This window comes from Macrobrachium rosenbergii, chromosome 25 (assembly GCF_040412425.1).
Source record: "Macrobrachium rosenbergii isolate ZJJX-2024 chromosome 25, ASM4041242v1, whole genome shotgun sequence".
NCBI lineage: Eukaryota > Metazoa > Arthropoda > Malacostraca > Decapoda > Palaemonidae > Macrobrachium > Macrobrachium rosenbergii.
This window is the reverse complement of record NC_089765.1, coordinates 39,341,910-39,365,909: the sequence shown is the minus strand read 5'-3', so window position 1 is coordinate 39,365,909 and position 24,000 is coordinate 39,341,910. Positions and strand designations below refer to the sequence as shown.

The window sequence follows — 24,000 nt, the reverse complement described above, 5'->3', positions numbered from 1 at the left end:
TTCAAATATTATGAGTATTTCATAGGATCTGTAAGTAATTTAGGTCGTCTGTGGTTCCCTTTTAAAATAAAAAATGCTGTTTTCTTTCTGGGTTAGCTCTTACAGTCTTTGTTTTTATTATATATTGTATATTACGTTACGAGCTTGATGGTACACAGTATACTGCGCGGGGCAGGAGGGTGGATGTGTCATGTCTCCCCTACCCTCCCGATCCCTTACCTACCCCGCCCTACCTGGGGCGGACAAACAGCTTTGCAGGAGGATGGTGGATGTGTCATGTCTCCCTTACCTACCCCGCTCCCACACATCTCCCCTACCCTCCCGATCCCCTACCTGCCCCGCCCCCATCGGGGCGGAGAAACAAGACCCACTCAGATTTTATTAAAGATGCCCACGTACTCTTGCGTTGAGTTGGCTCTATTTATTTACCAGCATGAAGCAAATAATAAATTTCTTGCTCCGTTGACAATTACTCTAAAGAATTCAGGAAAGAAATGCGTGAGAGAGGTACATTTTATAGCAGATGGGAACAGCTAACATTAATGAGTGATTTTCGTAAGTTGTGGGTGATCGGCTGTGCACATTTACCATTGGGTGATCTTAAGGATGGCAACCAGTCTTAACACCTCTAAGTGTTGTATAATTGGCAGGAGGGAAGCTGCGTCCCAGCCCAAGAGATTTTCTACGTCTCTAATATGTTACGGCGACAGAAACAGAACTAAGAACGGTTAGATTTCGAAATGTTTTCGAAGAGTGGCCGGTTTTTATGACTTGATTGAAGGGTATGAAAGGAGTTACCGATAAAAGCGAGGATCACCTAGAAATGCAACTAGAAATTTTGCAGAGCGGGTTTGGAAAGCCATAAGCTGACAGTTCGCACAACATCATCAGAATCCAGGCCCATTCATATCCTGATAGTTTGCATGATATCATCGGATGCCGAATCCAACCAAACGCTGGCAGTTTGCATAGCAGCACTGTCGGGTTAGTGTCTGACCTTCTCGTAAGTTGACAGTATACGTAGCCCCACAAATGCAAGCAGTTGAACTGACGATTGACATTGCGATGCCAGATGCCAGACCTTGTCATAGGTGGCATGTTTGCAGAAGAGTAGTAGATGCGAAGACCCAGTCAAAATCCCTAGACAATGTCAAGAGGATCCAATAAAATTTTACATTGAACCTGGCGGGGGATGATCAGATATCCAATTGATTAAACCGGGTAAAATTTATCTTAAGTGATTGAGACATTAATGGGTGATTTGTGGTGTTTCGGAAGTCGGTTGCTAAGCCGTTGTCTAGGAGTGAAGGGCACAAATTACGCAATACTTGGATGACTTAAGACTGGTCGCCATTCTTGGGAACGGCGGGTAAACTATTAGATTCCCAAGATGGTGCTGAAAGTAGGAAAAAGATAAGTGTGGGTATTTTTTTTATTTTGATTACGTTTTGATGTGTTCTTCTTATTATTATGTTCTAACTACTATATATAGCCTGGGGTTGACAGAAGTGAGCATTCTTCAGACAGTCATGAATATTTTCTTTGTGAGTTTCTGGTACAGTTAATTATTCTGCTATAAACTGCGATGGGGAGCAAGCTATACTGATTACGCTGTAAAATCACCCAGCCATTAAAGTAGGTTCATTTGTACTTATAACAGAGGGTACGGTTTATGCGGTAAAACGCAACCAGAACTGTATAAATAGGCTCATTTCTGCTAGTTTCTTAACGAATTTTAGTTGTAATTTCTTTTTGTTGTTTAAATTTTGACCAATATTCTCTTTTGCCTGGATATAACAGTTTACATATTTGTTTAAGGCCATTTTGTGGTTTACAATGTTTAATACTTCTTAACTTAAATTCTGTAACTTCATGTCTTGGTTTCCCTGAGAGAGAGAGAGAGAGAGAGAGAGAGAGAGAGAGAGAGAGAGAGAGAGAGCATCCTTTAGAGCAGGTGTGGGAGTGTTGGGTCAGGGTCTTAAAAGGTGTTTCCCCGAAGGCCAGACTCTACTCACTAATTGCTGAGGGTACACGCAGTAGCTGTATGGACGGTGCGCAGGAACTTCTCCGTCTGTAACAAATACAGCACGTAGAAAGTCGGTCGGAAAAAGATCAGCTGGAATGCTTTATTTTGTATGGCTTTGCCTAATTATTATTTAGAAGATAATTATTATTAAGAAGATAATAAATTCGTGGACAATGTGCCTAATTATTATTTAGATAATTTCGTAGACATTTACGGGCCTAATTCTTATTTAGAAGATAATAATTTCATAGACGAGGTGCCTAAGTAATTTATTATTTAGATAATAATTTCATAGACAAAGTGCCTAAGTATTATTTAGATAATTTCATAGACGAAGTGCCAAAGTATTATTTAGATAATAACTTCATAGACATTTACGAGCCTAATTATTATTTACAGGTAATAATTTCATAGACATTGAAGCTCCTAATCATTATTTAGATAATAATTTCATAACATTTAAGGGCCTGAATATTGTTTAGAGGTAATAATTTCATAGACATTGAAATGTCTAATTATTATGTAGAAGTAATAATAATTTCATAGACACTGAAGTGTCTAATTGTTATGTAGAAGATAATGATTTCATAAATATCGAAGTGTCAGACATTAATGCCGATTAGTTGAATAAAAAGTGGGCGTAATTAGTCTGTTACTGCATTATTCAGCTTTATGGAACCAAATTGGTGATCTGGGCACCGTAATGACTCTTAATATTTGTCTTTGGTGAAGCGATGTATTGATATCTCTTGCTTCCCATCGTTGTCTTTGACATATTAACTGAAAATGAATCCCTTGGAGAATACGCAACCACCCGAGTAAGAACTGTTGCCAATTACAGACCCTGCGTATATCAACTAGATAAAATGACTAGTGTTTGAGGGACTAGTATTATTAGATTGCGTTTGTCTAGTAGCTGGGTCGTGACCGAGTTTGTGAGGTGCAGCGCTTGGGAAAAAGTTTTACATTTGGCTTTGGGCTGTTTCCCTGACGCAAAAAGCGCCGTCTCCCACAGTGGCAGGATTTCTCTCTCTCTCTCTCTCTCTCTCTCTCTCTCTCTCTCTCTCTCTCTCTCTCTCTCTCTCTCTCTCTAAAAGGTGTTATTGGAAGGGGAAATGGAATTAAATTTGTCGGCTGGTTAAGTGCTTCATATTTTGACAGGTTAACTGTTAAGTATCTTTCGCAAGAAGTAAACTGCCGTATGGGGAAAAAATAAATATAAAACATATACTAGCAAGAGAATAACATAAAACAGATAATACTACAGATGATAACAGTGGTCGCATCGTCTAGTGATGTCTTGTCAAAGATTAGAAGTGTTAGATGATAATTATACCAAGTTGACAATGAAACCAGGATAGATATGTTAATAAGTCGTTTGTGACGCCATGGAGAGATTTGCTTAAATGGGAATCTTAAAGAATTAGAGAAAGTCCTATAAGAAATCCCTCTGTACATGGAACTAAGACATTTAGTTTGGCAGCATTTTTTCTTTGTATGATGTATTTCAAGTGTATTTATTTCTGGATCCTTTTGGAAGGGACCTTAGCAGACATTGGAATTTAGAGAAATTCCAGAAAGGCTACGAGCAAGGCAGCTGATTTATTTTGGGTTTTTCATAAAATTTACTGTTAATATTTTATATGCTTTATTTACGTTAGACGGATCTTCAGTTTCTGTCAGTGAAATTTTCTTCCAGTGAGCTCATCTCTACCGTTTGTGTTTTCGTAGAATTTTGTTTTTGCATTAATTTACCATATTTAGGCATGAAATGTTCATTTTCCATTTTCTTGAGGCCCAGATATAATCTTCTTCACATTGGTGTTCTCGTGAGCCCGTATAATGATTATGAAGTAATTAAAAGAAGGATGAAAGTTTTTGCCAGACAACCATTGGGATTCCCGGAATATTGCAAAGGAGGCTGGCAAAGCCGCAGTATTGGCCTTTCTTTTTAGGCTACGCTTTTCTCATCTTGCAAAATATGAGATATTATTAGAACTGAACACTTTCCTCCGTATTTTTCTTTTACAAGCTCTTTCACATCCTCAGTTGTTTTTATATTGTGTTGCAGCTACATGTTTTGTCAGTTTATAAAATTTTGGATTTTCCAGGGGCTGAAGCTTTAGTTCTTTTATTTTCAATGTTTACTGATCATATGAACTTCAAGTTGTTTGAAAATGAGGTCTTTTATGCACTGACTCTAATTTTTACCCAAAGGTCAAGCAGTGAGGTTCCTGAAAATTTCGCTCAGTAAAATGTGTATGAATGAAGTTTCACATCCTTACGAGCGACTGTAGACGTCATAGTATTAAATTGTATTGGTGGTAATTAATCTATTTTGGGTGTTTTAGTATAATATCGTAGCACACTAACAGATTTGTTATGCGCGCGGTTTTATGCTTAATACTTCCTTTGTTTTCTCCATTATTTTGTCTTGAGGCCATTCATAAAATTGGACGAGGTGGATATCTGATGTCGAACTTAAGGTTTTTTAGTTTGTTTCTCTTTCTTTCTTTTTGTATTGGCTCTGTGTCACATCGTACGTATTGCAATTGTTACAAAAGCTGAGGAATTGTGGAGTTTTGTGGTTAAACATTTTTACCACTGACTATTTTAGTCGTTTTTGTTGTTTTTTTTTTACGACTTTAAGCTCCTGATGTGCTACAGAGATATTTACATAACCTTTTTGGAGCTTTTTGTACATGTTCTTTGACTAGGGAATAATAGTACTCTACACGTGAAAGGAATCCAGTGCTTTTTTATTTTTGTTGTATGTGTGGGGGAGTGTCCTTGGGAAAGTCCCATCATAGATAATTGTAGTCTTTAAAAAGTTATTAAAGTTTATTGAAATGATGAATTTTTTTTCTCGTTTTTGGACAGGAAGATTTTTTCCAAATGCTTGAAAAAGAGGAAGCACTAACAATCACCGAGAGAGAGAGAGAGAGAGAGAGAGAGAGAGAGAGAGAGAGAGAGAGAGAGAGAGAGAGAGAGAGAGAGAGAGAGTCGACCTGTCATCCTTATGAATTGCAGGTGCAACTAACGACGGCCCGGTCTAAGGACTTGGCTACCTTGAAGTCATGTGCAGGATGTGGTCTCATAACTCGGCCGTAACTTAGATTTGTTGTATTTACTGAATTTGATCAAGCAGTAAGGAGTGAACCATGGCAATCAGATATTCCTTAATGTGTGACTTTTTTAGGCATCCTTATGCCAGTCTTTTGTCAGGGAAAGATGTCAGTGTCGGAGATGTACTTGCTTGAGTAATTGAACTGTTGGTTCTGTAAAAGTGGTTTGCAAAAATATCCAGAATTCTGAGTTTCTAATTTTAGAAAATTGCCATCAGTATTTCATAATATAATGCCCATTTGTGTCTTCACATTATTGCTCTTTAACAAAATCCTCATGCTCATGAATATTTAAACCACAACCCATTGTTCACACCTGTTCTTTCTGGGAAGTTGATGCTACAAAAATAAATATTTCCTTTAATTTGTAATAAATAAATAAAGCTTTGTTCACCTGTGAGATATAGGCATGTTCTTCTTCAAGGCTGCGGTGGAATAGAAGTGTTAAGTAAATTAATGAAAAGTGAAATTTCATGTGAAATATGTGGTGAAGGTGAGAGGAGAATAACAGATTCCCTTGTGCAGTACAAAACACTTGATGATGGATTGGCACATTTTGGTTATCGTTGCTTCTAGGCTTCATCTTATTATGATTAATAAAATTAATAAGAAATGTGATTAATACAGTGTGCTGGTATATGAAATTACGGTCATCACAGTGATATGATTTTTAAATTACAGTTAAGTCATCTTTTACGACCAGTTTTATGCCCAGAGAATCATGAGGTAGGGGAAATATCCAATCCATGGATTCATGATGATAATGATAGATTATCAGCCTTATTTATTCATAAAGTCTTTGGGGATATATATAATACGTATGTATATATGTACATTCATATAAATATTCACATATATATATATATATATATATATATATATATATATATATATATATATATATATATATATATAGACAGATACATATATATATATGGTATATTTCCCTTGGGTGTGAATTATTTCCAAGGTACAGTGAATTTGATATTATACGGTATTTGTGCCCTATTATATGTGAAAATAAAGTCAGGCGAGCATGACAAAAATGTGTGTATGTATACGAGTACGTATATGAATATATATATATATATATATATATATATATATATATATATATATATATATATATACACACACATACAATGTACATACATACATACATACATACATACATACATTTTGTCACGCTCGCCTGCCTTTTTTCCCACAAATATTTGTGCACAAATATCGTTTAATTTTGAATTCACTGTACCTTGGAAGTATTTCACACACTAGGGAAATTACCGGTAAAATTGATAAACGCATCTGCCCCGCCTATGGTTCGAATTCTGACCCGGACAGTTTACGTACCAGCTATAATTCCCCTTGTGAGGAAGTTATTCCCGGTGTATATTGGAGGGAGGTAGAATTCTGGAAGAATTATTCGGGCGTATTAATTGTATACTTATCAAAGAAACCTTATCTGTGTAATAATAAATTTAGATTGTAGTTGCTGCCTCCTTTATCGCTTTTTTTTCCTCATCATCGAAAGTGTTTTTCTTCGCGATTTTCCTCAAGCTCCTAGCAATTTTCATAAGACGAGGAAAACAGTCGCAGTCAAGTGTGATTAAAAAGTTTGGAGAATCCGCCGATGAGAGGGTTACATACAGATTCATAAATGTCCGAGTAAGTAGAAAATAGGAAGCGGTTAGTGAAATTTTACTCTATTATTCAGCTTGTTGTCAAATTTCTTTGTTCATTTAGAATTCCGTTTGTTAATGTGTGTTATTGTAGCATTTGAGGAATAAAATAGTATGTTTAATTATTAAAAAAAGATCAAAGTTTCAAGTGTTGACAGACAGATTTAGTCTTATGTAGAGAATTGGAGAACGTGAATAATTGGAAAAGTTATTTCCCTTCTACCCTCTCTCTCTCTCTCTCTCTCTCTCTCTCTCTCTCTCTCTCTCTCTCTCTCTCTCTAAAATGCATTATGATTGTGTAATTGGTTAAATAATATTGCGCTGAAAATGTGATGATTTCAGCTAGTGGAGTTTTAGTTTTCTCTAAAAGAAAACTATTGAGATGGCTATTTGTCTGTCCGTCCGCACGTTTTTCTGTCCTCACTTTTGTTGTCCGCCCCTCAGATCTTAAAAACTACTGGGGATAGAGGGCTGCAAATTGGTGTGTTGATCATCCATCCTCCAGTCATCAAACATACCAAATCGCAGCCCTCTAGCCCCAGTAGTTTTTATTTTATTTAAGGTTAAGGTTAGCCATGGATCGTGCGTCTGGCATCGCTAGAGGTGCCAGGCGCTGACGCATCTGCACTTGACTGCATCTGGGGAGCAACTGAACGCTAGTTGAGAGTTTCATACTGCAGCACATCGAGAGTTTCATACACCATTATACGCTGTACAGAAAACTGGATTACGCCGAAGAAACTTCTGCGAATATTTTACTTGTTTAATTTGTGTTGTTAGTGCACAAAAGCTCATTTTAATTTTGTCTAATTGTGTTCCGGATAACTCTTGGCAGTTGCGAAGAAATTAAAGGCAATTTATAATAGAAAATATGGTCTAATTTGAAAGGGGCATAGGCCCATCTCTAGGAGAGATATGAAGACGACAGTAACTTGAAGTTTTCTAGGTGACATATAAGTAAAGGACAGAGTATAGAAATTTTTTAACAGTCTGACGTCTGAGTCCAGGCTCAGGCTTGCAGGCTGTGACGTATGCGTGTGCAGTCAGTCATTATGAAATTGCTTGCGGTAAAAAAAAAAAATCTTAACGTGCATGCGGTGATCTTGAATAGATGTATTGTGTGTTTTTGTGATTCAGGTTTCGAGTATTTGTGAACTTAGGTATATAAACTCACTCACACATTCACTGATAGCCTCTGCCAGGACACCTGTCTGTTTTAACAATATGACTCGAGAAAAGTGAAACGGATTTTGATGATATTTTACGGAAACATTCATTTGGCGAATCTATTTTGCTGGGTGTCAGTGAGGATTTGGTGTTGTTTCTGTGGCGGAAATTCTTTTGGTGGACTGACCACGTGAATGTTTTCAACAGTTTCCTTCAGAATCCCTCTATTTTTTAAATCATCACCTTATGAACAAACAGAAGCCAATAAATATTTATATATTTATATCACCAGTATATTATATATATGTATATATAAGAAAATAGCTTTAGTTTGTTCACAAATGTATCTTTAACCCAACTGAGTTTAATATACTTTCATACCCCGTTGGTCACTATGTTTTCGGTTGCCATCCTTTTCATTAATGAGTATATATATATATATATATATATATATATGTATTATATATATATAATATATATATATATATATATATATGTATTATATATAATATATATATATATATATATATATATATATATATATATATATATATATATATATATATATATATATATATATATATATATATATATATATAGTTACTGGGAAAGTTCAAATTGAAACGACAGAGTGCCAAGATGTGTTAAAATACACGAAAGTACTTGGCACTCTGTCGTTTCAATTTGAACTTTCCCAGTGGCTTCACCTAATAAACAAAATCACGCGCTTACTTTTGTGATTTCTTAGTATATATATATATATATATATATATTATATATATATATATATATATATATATATATATATATATATATGTACATATATATATATAATATATATATTATAAGGTGTTATAATATATATAACCATTCTACAAGTGTTATATGTGTCTCTGTGAAAACTTTGATGTTTTGCTTGCAGATTCGTCATTTGTTGTAATAATATAATTTTAAAATGTCTTTTTCTTACAGGTAAATTGTGTACCTTGTAATCTTAAAATGTCTTGATATGTTTTTTTCCATTTGTTTGTTATATTAATATGAGTACTGAGCATTAGCGCCGAACACAGAGAGAGTTGAGATTCTTATCGCTTACCCGCTACTATGTACACAGGCGTTTGGAAGTCGTGTAGGGAGGAAGGCAAAGAGCCCTCTTGTCTTATCATGATGAGCTGACAGCCAATTGGCGAATTGCCTGTTATGCATTTGTTCTGTGTGCCTATCCCCTGGTTATCATCTGTGGCTATGCCTATTATCTTTTCATAATCTGATAAAGAGAGAATGAGTAAGAAAGAGAGTTGGAGTTGACATGTTGCCAGCCGGCCAGTTTTGGGTCTAAAAGCACTTCCTTCTGTTTGTTCAAGTGTGTGTGTCCAAAGAAATATCCATCATAGAGGTAAGGCACTCGAAGCTCCAGCTGTGTATGTATACCACACATGTATACCTGTATGTATAATGTATGTATACTTTATGTATCATGTATTCTGGGAGAGCTTGGAGTTGAAAGTGCAGTGCTTATCTAGAGTCAGTTAGTTAGGAACAGGGGCTGCTGGAAATAGGTCCTGTCTCCCTCTCTCTCTCTCAATAATACCATTCATATATATAAGGGTGTTATACTGATTGCTTTCCTGTTTGTAAAAATTTTGTTAAACTCACCCAAGAAGTGTATTCATTTTGTAAAAGGTGATCCAAGGTGTTTATGTTGTGCAAGCATTGTGTAAAGTGTATAATGGTGTATCACCTAAAGAAAGGTAATATGATGATTACTGGGTTTTGTTATGTCAAGAGTTAAAGTGATGTTCTAGGTGAAAGAGAATTATTATTTTGATAAGAGATGAACATATCTTTTATTGTGAGTTTTAATGCGTCTTGCTGCTAATTATGTATCATTGTGTATGTCATTGTGACTTGGCAGTGTTGTCTTTGAGAAAGTCTTAGAAAGTCGTGAGTTTAACCTTTTTTAAAAGTGAAGGTAATCTTTTGAAAGATTGATATAATCTTTAAACATATTTTTGTCTTAGAAATGTTGGTTGGTATATTTCCATTTTTGAATATTTCATTCTTATATGTCTGTGTTATCATATTACTATAATTTTCTGATTACTGTGTTACAAAGTTTTGTGCTGGTGATTACTTAGCATTTTGTTAGTGCATACTTATTATTGAGATTTCAGAAAATATTTATGTGGATTCCAGTCAGTAATATTTTGGTGAACATTTGTGGAGTTTAATTAATCAGGTATGTGTTTAAAACTTGAGTGATAGTTATTGGTTTGAATCTTACTTAACCAAATTGTTTTCTTAATAAATTAAAGTTTTGTGAATTAAACTTGATTGAGAAATACTTAAATCTTACACTGTTATCAATTAATAGTAAATCTTTTTGAGATTGTGAACTCTGCATATAACTTTTGAATTTAGAAATATGAACTTAGAAATAAATTTGTTTGTTTAAAGTCTTAAAAGCTCAGCGTTTCATTTTGACCACCAGTAATTACAGAAATTAACGGATGTGTAGAAGGTAAGTGATATACCTGTCTGTTCACCTGAGACTTATCTAGGTAGAATAGAACCAGAGAGACAGTTATAGTGTTTGTTGAAGTGATATCCATTTTCCACTAGTCTGGATATAACTTATTAATTTTTACCTCACCCATAACTTGATAAAGTTACATTGATTTTCTCAAGTGATAGGTAAGTTTTATAGGATCACTGTACCTTTGGAGATTCAGTCTTAACATATTTGTTGTGAGGTTTCAAGTATCTGGTCGATGTGAGGTAACTTTTGGTCTTATTATTTGTGTAATAACCAGGTGCTTGATCACTTCGTGACAATATATATATATATATATATATATATATATATATATATATATATATATATATATATATATATATATACACACACACTCATTAATGAAAAGGATGGCAACCTGAAAACGTAGTGACCAACGGGATATGAAATATATTAAACTCAGTTGGGTTTAAGATACATTTGTGAACAGACTAAAGCTATTTTCTTATGTGACACGTGGGTACATTCTTGTGAAGCGATTATTTTTGCATACAGGATAAACGAGCAAAACTAAGTTTAGTGGCCTTTCTGAGAGTGTACCCAAACCTGTGTTTGTGTAGGTGTAGCACATACGTTTATTGTGCATAAACTAGTATCAGTTGCGATAGGAAGGGCCCTCAGACAAGTATTAAAAAAAAGTGTGACCTAAGTGTTTTGCCTCATTCTCACCCTGTGTCGTAGCCTGGCTAATTTGTCCGGTTATGAAGCTATTCATTTGCAGCTTTGCCAAGTCCATGGCAGTTCTCATTCTCACCAACTGGAAGTCATGCTTCTCAGTTAAAGGAGAAGTATAAGAAAAGCTACAGAAACTGAGTGCTTAGGAAAGTGAATTCAAGTGTTTAGAGATAGCCTCAATGAAACTTATGAAGTGACCGTGCTCTTAATAACCCTGAGCTTCAAGTTGCTGTATACTTTACAAGATTATTGCAATTTCTTACCCGACGGTATTATTGTTTGCCACTCACTCGTATATCATATTCTTGGGCTGCTTGTATGAAAATTGTTTTCGTCTATTTAATGGTATGGTTAATAAAAGTACGCCAAAGGAATTGAAACTTCCTTGTCAGATATATTAGAATTGAAATGTTCTGTGAAACTTGTTTATTTAATGTTTATTTTATTTCATGCGTTTAAATCTTCATTTTTCTTATTTGCATTTCTTCAACTCCTTTGTTACAGAAGACTGGTAATTTTATATTTGAACTCCATCCATTAATTAGTTGGTATCTGGCTGTGGTTGCATGTGTTCACATTATATATTTACATTGTTTTATTACATGTACATGCTGTGTTGTGTATTATGTTTTGTTAAGACCTTCATGTTTTTGTTTCATCGAAATTCTTGGTTACATATAGAATTATTTCTTGATATAAATTCCCTTGAGAAATTAAGGAGTTCGTGAACTTTTGAAATTTTGTACTTGTTATCATAATCAAGATGGTTAGATATTGTAGAGTATTATTATGATAAAAAAAAAATTAAAGGAAGTAATTTTCTAATTATTCATCTGATTGGAATTGGGTCTATCTGGAAATGACCAATACGTGGATTCATAGATAGGTTAACTTTGTCAAAGGACCTCTGGTAGGTTATCGAATCTGTCCAACACAGAGAAGTTCGTTATTGCAGTGAATTTCTGTTTCAGGAAGTAGTTTCCCTTCCACCTGCTCCTGTCAGAAGTTCGTTATTGCAGTGAATTTCTGTTTCAGGAAGTAGTTTCCCTTCCACCTGCTCCTGTCTAGATTATGGATAGAGGTTGGGCATTTGTTAAATCTTGCTGGTGTAGGTAAGAAATAAGCAGCAATAAAAGGCAATATTTTCTCATATGAAGTAGTTTGTGGCCTAAACTGACTATTATAATTTGTACCCTTGGGCCCCTCTTCACATTTAAACGATGTAGGAGACAGCTCAAGGTTGGGTTATGGAGAAGATGGCTTGGGTTCTTCTGTGTTTTAACCAAAATGATAAAATCAGTTCAAGCTTGATTGTCCAAAATCACCACTTTTGTCGTTAGCTTGTTTTAGAAAAAATAAAACATAAGATTAGTAATGGAATCCACCGCACAAAAATACAAGTAACTGGACCTCTCTATTGGTTCGAGTTATTCCCTCACTCAGTGACACTTTATAAGATAATATTAGAAAGATAGCAAAGTTAATGCTCCTATCATTTGTAAAGGCCATCTTTATCATGGTTTTTATGGTTATAAGCCTTTAAAATCTGTGAGTTACTTGATAAATGTTGTTTTTGAAGCTTGACGATTCCAAATGTAATGTTTAGAGGATCACCAAAGTATTGAGTCAGGATGGGAATACCTTGTTGCTTAGTAGCTTGAATGAGTGAGGTCAAGAACTTGAGTTTTAGTGTGGAAGGACTTTTACTCTAATGCTTCAAGTCTGTTGACGAATTTTTAAATTACCACCAAAATGCTCTTGGACCAAATTATGATGATGTTTATCGTGAGTGACTTAGGAATGACTGGACCTTTTGAATTCTGTAAAAGACAGATTTAAGTTAGGAATTTATCCTTCTCTAATGAAGCCTTTTCAGATGACACCAAGGGAATTGACCAATTATCATAGGTATTCGTAGTTTATACATAAATTGTTGGGAAAAAATTGTGGAGTTATCTATCTTTGTGATGGAGGGAGGATGATGGTCTGGTTTCAAAATGTTCGTGGTCGAGCCTCGGCCTCCGGCCTCTAGAATACCTGGTATTCTAGATACATTGTGTTTCTATTATGATTTGATTTAATCATCCATTTTTATGTAGACTTTATTCACAGAATGAAAAAAATAATGCATTATATTTTGACTCTAATTTTGTGTTGATGCGTGTGTGTGTGTGTGCGGGTATGTGCATGTATGAGGGAATCCTGATTTAATGGATAATTATTCTTGACCACCGTTACGTGTTGCTGTAGGAGCAAGAGCCTGTGCTAGCATGGGGCTGGCTCAAACCAAGGACCTGAGAAAAACTTTTCTCTGGGCCTTGGCATAACGGAAACAAACGAATTGACCACTTGCTGGGCCACGCTGCCTGAGCGCACGCGTGTCGCGTCCCTGCACCTGTCTTTAATTAGACACTGCCAGTGCCAGCGCGTTCTTGGAATGCAGGTGATATGAGAGAAGGGAGAATGTGAAGTATTGATGGTACGGTTGGGGTGGTGGTATTCAGGGGCTGGGAGTGTTGGAAATTGAAGGGCAGGAATAATTTTTACCTAAACCTTGTTCCGTTCTTGGTGTTATGAAGGTCATCACCATTTTATTATTATTATTATTATTATTATTATTATTATTATTATTATTATTATTATTATTATTATTAACAACGGGGAGTAAAGTCATAACCTCTCACAAAATTTTATGGTATAGAAATCTACAGTAATATACGGATTGTTAAAGGAGCGTCTTTTGGAAAGAACGGGAGTTTCTGAGGTAACGGAATATCGACATCAGAGAGAGAGAGAGAGAGAGAGAGAGAGAGAGAGAGAGAGAGAGAGAGAGAGAGAGAGAGAGCTAGCTAAGACTTGTCACCGGAGTGGCCGTGTTAGGTCTGTGTGTGGACCACCTTGAATCTCTGTGAAGCAACACCTGCTGCTTAGGGTGCGATTCGTGAAAGCAGAATCCTTACTTGGAATTTGACGCCGGTGGGAGATAAGGTCAGAATCTTTAGGGTATGGTCGAGGTGAAGTGGGGCTACAGGTTTTGGTTAATGTGATAGTTAATTGTTTTATGGATTTTTAAATGAATAAAGCGTGCCTATATCTGTATGTGAATTAGTGGAGCTGCAGTTGCTATTCAGTTTTTGTTTATAAAAGTTTGATATGACAGAGTTGCTTGCAGATAAAATCAACTTCTTTAAAAGACACACAGGAAGGAAATTTCTGAGAGAGAGAGAGAGAGAGAGAGAGAGAGAGAGAGAGAGAGAGAGAGAGAGAGAGAGAAAATATATTCATTAAATTGCTTGCCAGTTGTCTAGCAGCCGGTATAAATTAAACTCCCGGATCAGTTTCAGTGAGAGAGAGAAAGAGAATATGAATCTTCCATATTTAAACATGAATGTTTCTACATGCATTCACTTTTAAGGTTCACAATCTTCGGAAAATATGTAGAAGATATTTCGTAGAATGCCGGATTAATCTCATATTTGGAATTCGTTCAGGTTTAATAGTCTTGTGCTGTAGCATAGAAATTGTACGCATTTTGAGTCATAAATCTGATTAGAGTAAATTGTAGAATTCCTTTTAGTTAAGGAAGCGAGAAAAAATGAAAGACACTACCTCAGCGTAGTTGGACCTGAGAGAAAAATGTTCTCTCTTAGTTTTTGGCAATTTAGTAGCATTGCAGTGGCCCAGGTGACACATTTAGACTTTGGTTCTCCATGTTCTTATTGTTTCGTTGTGCATTCTTCTCTTCATGGAAATTTTCGAAAGTTTTTACACGTCAAAATCTCCGTTAGATAGAAAATTACTGTGGGTTATAACAATGTGTAGAGTTATAACAATATTACTAGATTATGATTATAATGATTAAACTGATTTTCCTCTTCTCCCCAATAAATTCTTTGTTTCCTTGCAAGAAACAAGGCTTCTGCTTCGAGCTGCAGTCATTAATAAGGCAGGTATAATTTGCCTCAATACGCACCTTGCGAAATGGAGAATTATTGGATGGATGGATGTTGTAGGGCCTGTGGCTGGGTGGTAATTGACGTCCGTAAGTTGAAACCTCTACAGATCGAGTGTTTTATATATATATATATATATATATATATATATATATATATATATATATACATATATATATATATATATATATATATATATATTTATAAATATATATACAGTATATATATATACATATATATGTATATATATATATTAGTTAAAGTTAAAGTCCTCCTGGGCCCCTGTAGGCTCATTGGGCAGGCGCTGATCTCCTGTTTCTTAGGCCGACAGCCAGTGGGGGACTAATATATATAATATATATATATATATATATATATATATATATATATATATATTATATATATATATATATATATATATATATATATATATATATATATATATATATATATATATAAACACTGGTTTCTGATTTCTCTGCTTAGGTCAAATGCGACACAATGAATTGGTCAGAATATGGCTCAAGTCGTGGAATTGACCTGTGGAGGTTAAAGTTGATGTCAGTTGGAAATTAGAGAGAAAAAGAGTTGAAGCTGTTGAGATAGAACTGTTTGCTTCGTATATAGACGTAATGAAGTTTTAAAGGGTGAGAAAAATGGAAATATTTAGAAATGGGAAAGAAGAGGAATTAGAGGATTTTGAGACGATTTGGGCACGTAGAAAGGGTGGAGGACGAGTGGTTGGTGAAAACTATAATTCAGAAGCTTAAGGAGGTAAGGAGGAGATAAAGACCCGGTACTGGACAGATGGTGTTTAAGATGTGTTAGAAAGGACAGCTTCTCATCCCCAAGATAATGGATGCCCTTGACGTCGGCTTTCTGTTTGACAGTCATACGTATGTCATCGAAAGGGTGCGATGATAGCCACCTATTCGACGGTGGTTGAGGTTTTTTCCGCTTCTAAAGAATGGAATCGAAAGGGGATATTTCAGCAACTTTGTTGACTATATCTTTAGGGATTTCTTTAAGGGTCATAACCCATGTTTTGCAGACACTTGATCCCGGTGGCGCTTCTTTCTCTGTCCATTTCGGGTATTTGCTTGCATCTAATCGCTGTCGAAGGACATCTGTTGAAGCGTAATAAAGACGAGGAAGTGTGTATTGCGAATTAATCTTGCAAGTGGTTGCATGCAATCTCACCAAACATTTTTATATACCATACTTCCAAAGCGAGGTCGGAAACTTTCCTTTACTGACCATCGTGTTCCTTTGTGATAGGAACACTAAATTGTTACACTGATTAAATCGTATGACATCTTGTTATAGAGGCTTAAGTCTGCCCTTTTTTTTAATATTCGCTGTAACTAGAAAGATACTTTAAGAAGCTTTAACCCTTCACTCATGCGTTTTGTGAAGAAATATGCCTAAGAACATCTCGAGAATATTAGATGGCAAGGAATTATAGTTCAGTAAAGTATACAGGTATGTAGTATACCATTTCCTCAAGGTATGGAGTACTGTAAGCCATATAAACCAAGACTGTGAATTTTCGCAGAAATAGATATAGGTTATTCTTTCTCCCTCTCGGCTCCCAATGTGAGGGACCAGTGTTTAAACCGGACGAGGGGGACGAATGGGCACGTGTCCTAAAATCAGGTACGCTAGTTAACCTTAGCAGTCAGTTGGGTACCCAGACGTTAGTCGACCATTGTGAATCGCGGGTAGGGGAAAGAAAGAGAGTGAAAGAAGAGAAAAACCGCCAGACGCGAGTGTTTATTTCTCCGTCGAAATGTATACCATCAAACGGAAGGGCCTCGACGGGGTAAAACCATTCATAAGACACTCATTAGACAAGCTACTCTCTCTCTCTCTCTCTCTCTCTCTCTCTCTCTCTCTCTCTCTCTCTCTCTCTCTCTCTCTCTCTTAGTTAAAACAACCCTACCAAGAGTTTGTATTCTGGCCAGCTTAATAATGGCATTCATGCTCATCACTCCTAAGTGTTTCAGTTTCTTATAAGCTTATTTCCTTCCTATGAAGTTTTTTGCTTTGCAACCCTAATCTTTCAGAAGTTAAGGAGGAACTTTTATCAGTATATTTTTTTATAGTGTCGCCAAGTCAGAATTGGATCTTTAGTCTTGTTTGAGTTATAGTTCTTTTTGGAGAGATAGTACTTCTGTGTGTTATTCATGTATATCTATTTATATGTCTATCTATCTATCTATACAGTATATATCTAATATATATATATATATATATATATATATATATATATATATATATATATATATATATATATTAAATATGTAACATATACGTTTAAAATTTATACATATTGTGAACAATGTCATATACACAAGCACTTGATCAAAAATCAACATTATAAAAAATACTCATATTTTGATAGAGGATAAATTTCATGTATAAGGAAATGGGACACCTTAAATTTCCCATAAGTGATGCCAAATTAATGCGTATAAGCAAAACAGTATCTGACATTTATTATCCATAGTAATAATTAAATCACATTAGTTACTGACTCGTGTAAACAGAATTGCAGTAGCACTGAGAGTCCGCATCATCTCGTGGAATAGCGACCGACATAACGGATGGGTGATGCATCTCTGGTAACGGGCCGCAGCGTTGCTGTCTCCTAGAAGGTCTCTTGAAGACTGGCTATGATCAAGCTATCTGCTGTATCATCTAATCACTGTTTTGGCGCCCCCGTGTTTTTTTTTTCCCTGTTTCTGTCTAAGGTCGACCAATAAGCATTCAGGAATCTCGTCACTCTCGTGCGTCCCGCCAGTAGCGAGGCTGAAGACCGCGTGACGTCATGTCGCAAAGAGCCAATCCGGTGCTTTTCGTGATTCCGAGAGGCCTTTTTACCCCCGCCCCTTATGTGGAGGCATATAGACGCATGCTGGAAGGACGGCCGGACGCACGCACACACCGTCTCCAGGTGATGTTGTATGATTAAAGCTAATCTTTGAGTCGCTTACCGGAAGAATGAAGAAAGTCATTGAAACCTCGAAGGAGGAGGAGAGGAAAGGGCTGAGGGCGGACATTCAGTCGATTGGAAGGAACGCGGTGGTGAGGAGGTATCATCCACAAGGGGGAGCGACGGGCTCTCTTGCGTGACTCTTTAGTGCAGTGTGTGTGATTCACACACACGTGTAGATCGACTCACGTACACACACGTGTGGCTGTATGTATGTGTGTTGTCGTTATAGAAACTGTCGCCAGTCAGTCCGTGGTTAGGGTTTGGTGTGATCGCATCTTGGAGGAGGTGTTATTTACCACTATACCCTTTTCTTACGTCATCATGGAATTTTGGATACAGCTTTGGATTGGAAATAGACACTAATTCGTACTTGTGGTGAATGTTCATTTCGGCTGTAACGAAACATACCAAGTGATAATGGTAATTCCTGTCTTTTTTTTGTTTTTGTTTATGGATATCATTTAAGAATATCTTTACGGGTTTAAGAGTGACGAACTATAAAGTGATCAGTTATACATGACTGAATGAAACAGTTGAGTGTGGCATTTATGCCCCTGGTCTCAGTGATTGTCATTAAAGCCCCCAAAGAATAAAAAAATGTTAATTATTTTATTGAATTATGTGGAGGAACAATGGTTCTGTTTATTAACTTATGTGCAACGCATATTTATGAAATGAGTCGTTCAAGTATGGATCACAGTTTGATGTACGTAACGGCTGGGTTTGTTAAAGGCATAGAAGAATACATATGGACAATACGTTGAAGCTGTATTTGCAAGAAAAATTAAGTGAATTGTATTTTGACAGTGATTATCCAAGTATTGTACGGTCATTTTAATCTTTTTGGGGTGATATCATAAGCAAGAGATAAAGAACGTGGATGCTTGCTTAATGATTCGTTGAAATTACCCGTTCGCTTCCCGACGTCGATTTTTATCTGTGAGGTCTTTGAAAAGTAGATACCGAAAATAGAAGTAAAATGCGAGGCTTGCTCTTTTTGTGTTTTTTAGAAAAAAAAAAATTATTTCCATTATTTATTTATTTTTTTTTTTGCTGAGACTGACGGGTGCCCGGGAGGGTTGTTCAGTGCCCTTGATATGGTGTGGCAAAAAAGGAAATTTTAAGTAGAATGAAGGACAGTGGAAGCAGCAGGCTGTTTCAGTTTAATAAATAAAAGCAATTTTTAGGTAGAGTGGCGTAAAATAATTGTGGTTCTGTCAGTAAATAAATTGCTTTAATGAATTTCCGATCGGTAACTATTGTTAAACTTGGCATTCATAAGAAATTGGTATCGACTTTCAGTTGAAAATTCGTTGCAGAAAATGTGCTTGAAATTATCTCTACAATAGGTTTTAATTTTTTTTAATGCACATTATTGTCAATGAAACTTCATGGTCTTTTAATCTACAAGTTTTCTGGTTCATCCGGTAGTTGTGGCTGTTCTGATGACTCTTCCATTTTCAGTCAGGAATTTATTCCCATAATTATCTAGCATGAATAATAATCGGATATAGAAAAAATTAAGACTGCTTAATCACAGCACGAAAGGAAAGTTGAAGAGACAAACAAAAATGGGATATAGCACATAAGGAAGCGATAAACTCGCTTCAGAAAAAGGGAAGGTTATAGGAGTCTGGGAAAACTGAATTAATGAGCCAATTTTCCATACTTGACCATATCCATTTCGTTTCACGGGTCATGATGGTATTACAGAATTATTTGGGTCAGACGTCATGGGAAAGGTCAAAAGTCTTATGGTGTGGGTTTTTTGTCTTTTTTATCGCATGTGAGAGGTAATCGGCGTATGACATTATAAAGCGCAAGAAGTTAACTCGTAAACTAATAAATAACTCTCCTTGTGGCAATGTTGTGGTGCTTTTTCTGTACGGAGATACTCCAGTGCTCTGATATTGCCGGATTTGGTGTTGGGTATGATTTTATACGAGGAAACGTTTATGGATGTTAACGTTTCTTAACGAGAGATCTTGGAGCACTTTTTGTTAAGCCGATATTCAAGAACTCGCTAGGAAAGTTGTGATGAATTTCAGATTTGTGGTTGCCCTCCATGCTTGTATACCCTATTAACTGTTATAATGCTCACTGTTAAAATGTCTTCAGCAGTAGTGGCAGGTGTTAGATGTACCTTTCTGGGATAAATGTGCGTTTTCATACAAACTTAAGACTCCTCTCTCTCTCTCTCTCTCTCTCTCTCTCTCTCTCTCTCTCTCTCTCTCTCTCTCTCTCTCTCTCTCTCAAATTGTTATCAAAAGTCTGCTTACTAGTAAGCAGATGAAATTATTTCATAAAACCAACTTCGGCATGACCCAAATATTTTTTCATTGTCATTCAGTATTACCCATTTCTGACACCTCAAATTCCTGATTTATTTTGATGAGATATGAAAATAATCCAAGGAAGACACTCTACGAAATTACTTTGCTTACCCTTGCAACCTTTTAATCGGGTATTGTCTTTTTTTATGTTTCAAGACACAAAAGTGATTACTCACTCATATGTAATTCATCTTCAGTGGCGAATTGTTTTGCTCTTTGTAAAAATTGAAAGTTGCATTACGTATCGATGTCCATGCAGTTTTGTCAACTGAAGTTTGTAGATCCTGGTAACAATTTTTTGGCTGTTTAACTTTATCGTGGTATTAAACATTTGGGAGGGTAAGAGTTGTTTTTAATGATCATTACTTGCTTAATTCTGAGATTTGATTCACGGGACTGTTAAATCTCGCTGTAAAGCTAACCAATTTTTCCCTCCTTTCTGCTAATAACTTTGTTCTTAGAAGTCATAATCCAAGTCGGTTTCTCTTTTATAAATTGATAAGTGGGATTCTTCTTTTAGACCACCCATTCACAGCGCTGGATCTTTAATTTCTGCGCATCTGTTCGCTGCTCTCGCAGTGAGATTTCGTGAGATCCAAATTTCTTCGAAACTTTGTTCACATGGGTTGTAAATACCCTAGTTCTTCTTTTGAGGGATGGCTAGAGCTCACGGCTAGCACGCTGTTGGCCCAGCGTTCGAGTCTCCGTCCGGCCAATGAATAATTAGAGGAATTTATTCCTGGTGATAGAAATTCATTTCTCGTCATAATGTGGTTCGGATTCCACAGTAAGCTGTAGGTCCCGTTGCTAGGTAACCAATTGGTTCTTAGCCACGTGAAATAAGTCGTATCCTTCGGGCCAGCCCTAGGAGAGCTGTTAATCAGCTCAGTGGTCTGGTTAAACTAAGATATACTTAACTTAACTTGTAAATACCCTATTGTATGCCATTGCTGTATTTGGAAAGTTAGAAATTCTTCAGTGCACTAGACAATAAGAATATATTTTGTGCTTTTTGCTGTGTGCGTGTTTATTTGTAGGCGTAGGAAGCCGTATAGAGGCAGGAGATGGTGTACTGTCTTTCTCAGAAAATAAGTTTGTCGATGTATGTGTGTATTTCTTTCGTTCAGAATTCATATGTCCTTTGAATATTGCTTCTACCCTAAGAAGTTTTGTACTTCTTTAATTTTAAAGATTAATTTCTTTACATATTATTCACTGTTAGTCGTATTCATATTTCTTTAAAAAAGGCATGGTTGAATGCGTGTAGCTTTTATTTTTATAGTCATGTTCAACGTATTTTATCAAATATTTTGTCTTCACCGTTTCCGGTATTTAATAGTTATATATTTTTCTTTTTTCATTTAAGTCTTCAGTTGAAATCGTAAAGGAATATATTGAACCTTATCTTTCCAGCATTGAATTGGTAATCGCTGTTTAATGGTGTTGCCACTGTTTTAATGTTTCAGCAAAACGCACGAAACCTTGCAAATTTGATTAGTATCTTATTAGTAAGCAAAAGTTCCTCAGTATCTTTTACTTGATAAATGAATATTTTGATAAGATCGTTCAAACATTTGTTTACCATCGATCCTTTGTAACTTGCTGATTTAAGGTCTTCATGTAGTAAACCTTGCCCGAAATAATTTGTGCAGTGTGCTGTATTATCTTTTAACCTAGCATAACTGTGTGGCTCTTTCTTACGATTCCTTGCGTTTGCCTTTGTAGGTGTTTAATTATGCGTTAATAATGTTACATCAGTTACGGGTCTTTTATTTCCAGTGGTCTCTTGCTCCTGCTGCGAAATTTCCTCTCAGGCCTTTGGTGGGGATGGCGAGTACATCGTGTTAAGCTTCTTGGTGGGAATGTCGCGTACGATGTCTGGGGCCTTTTTAAAATCCTTTTCAGAAACATTGTACTCCTCTGAGATTTTCTTATGTTCACAAAACTTAAAGGAAATTGAGTTGCTTACCTAAATGGTGATGCAGCATCAGCGCCCATAATGATATGATGTCAGGTAATCTCAAGTAAATCGAGTCGAAAATGCGTTAGAAGTTATAACTTTACCAGTTTTTTGTTGGGTCTTTCCGACAACCAGATTGTTGTTCATTTTGCTTTCCAACAATTTGATTGTTTATGGATTAATTATATTACTTATCCCTTGTGGGTTCTTGTCTGTGTTATGAGACAACAGTCAGTTCATGTTAATGTATTTTTTTTCTCCATTGAGTTTGTTTGCGGTGTATTAAACTCGAGTTATTCGTATTTCGCTTTAAAGTTTGTCTGGGGTCATTGCAGTAGGTTTATTCAACACATTGGTGTTAATTTTCGCAAATATGTTCTAGAAATATTTGATACTATGCTCATAGTCTCCAAGTGTTTGTTTTATAATTTAGTCAATTGTCATTTAAAATTTGTTTAGAAACGACAGAATTTGTAGTATTTTGATCTCTCTCTCTCTCTCTCTCTCTCTCTCTCTCTCTCTCTCTCTCTCTCAGATTTAGTGATCATAAAATTGTAAACACTTTAGGTGTGCTAGTGTTATTGGTTAGAGTTGAATCTTTGGATTTTTTGTTTGTTTCCAGTGATGTGGATATCCTAACCAAATTATCACCTTTAAGATTGTGGCTAGGAGAGAGAGAGAGAGAGAGAGAGAGAGAGAGAGAGAGAGAGAGAGAGAGAGAGAGAGAGAGAGAGAGGGAGAAAGCTCATTTTGACTTGAGGAAGAGTAATCTGTGGAGGAATATGGTAACCTAGGGTATTTAGGGTCCATGAAGATAGAGGAGGTGTTCAAGTGGAAGGTTCGTATTATCCATTCGCTCGAGGGAGCTTCTCAGCTTATCTGTTGAACTTGCTGCCAGAAAGCATTTTGTGTAGGCATAAAAAGCAGCTAATGATGTGGAAATTACTTCATGGGTTCCATCTTTGATTCAGCAGTTATGGACGAATGGGGCAATGACAATTTTTTGTCTGAAGCGACTTGTATAAGGGAAAACGTATATCACTGAATATAATTTGTAAGTCCAGTGTTATATGCGATGCTTATTTGCCGCCTTTCTAGGTAATTGGATGTGCTAATATTGGGAAGTTTTCTGCACCGGTGGACCATCCACAATACGACAGTGGAAGTATGAGTGTGACATTCAGCTTTGCGTTGTTTTAATCGCTGGAGCCACCCCATCCGAGGGAAGCGGTTTGACATTGAAATACAGTATGAATTGTGCAACAGCATCACAAGGTACTGGTCTGCAAAACTTATACCCGTATCCATACACTGGTTTTGGTAGAGTGGCGAGATTGTTTGTAATTCCTGAATCCTACAAAGGTAAAACAAAATGTAGTTCCCGTTTAACTCGGCTGCAGAGTGGTTATTTCCTCCAACAGCAGAGGCAGGGAGCGTCTCCCCCAAGCTCCTACCAGCTCTTCTCTACTTGTGGGAAAAAGCTCATTTTTAATCCCAGGTCATCAGCAC

General features: G+C 36.2%; 1 protein-coding gene across 4 annotated transcripts in view; it reads left to right on the top strand.

The window, feature by feature from the left end:
* Positions 1-24,000, top strand: part of LOC136852586 (uncharacterized) — a 138,029-nt gene that overhangs the window by 69,023 nt on the left and 45,006 nt on the right. Inside the window, exon 1 of one of the 4 annotated variants that reach the window (XM_067127427.1) lies at positions 18,186-18,295. The exons of 2 other annotated variants lie outside the window; for them this stretch is intronic. The gene's annotated coding sequence lies outside the window, so the exon portion shown is untranslated. Of the gene's footprint in view, positions 1-18,185; positions 18,619-24,000 lie in introns of those variants that run through there. One more of the 4 variants, XM_067127426.1, reaches the window with a different exon arrangement.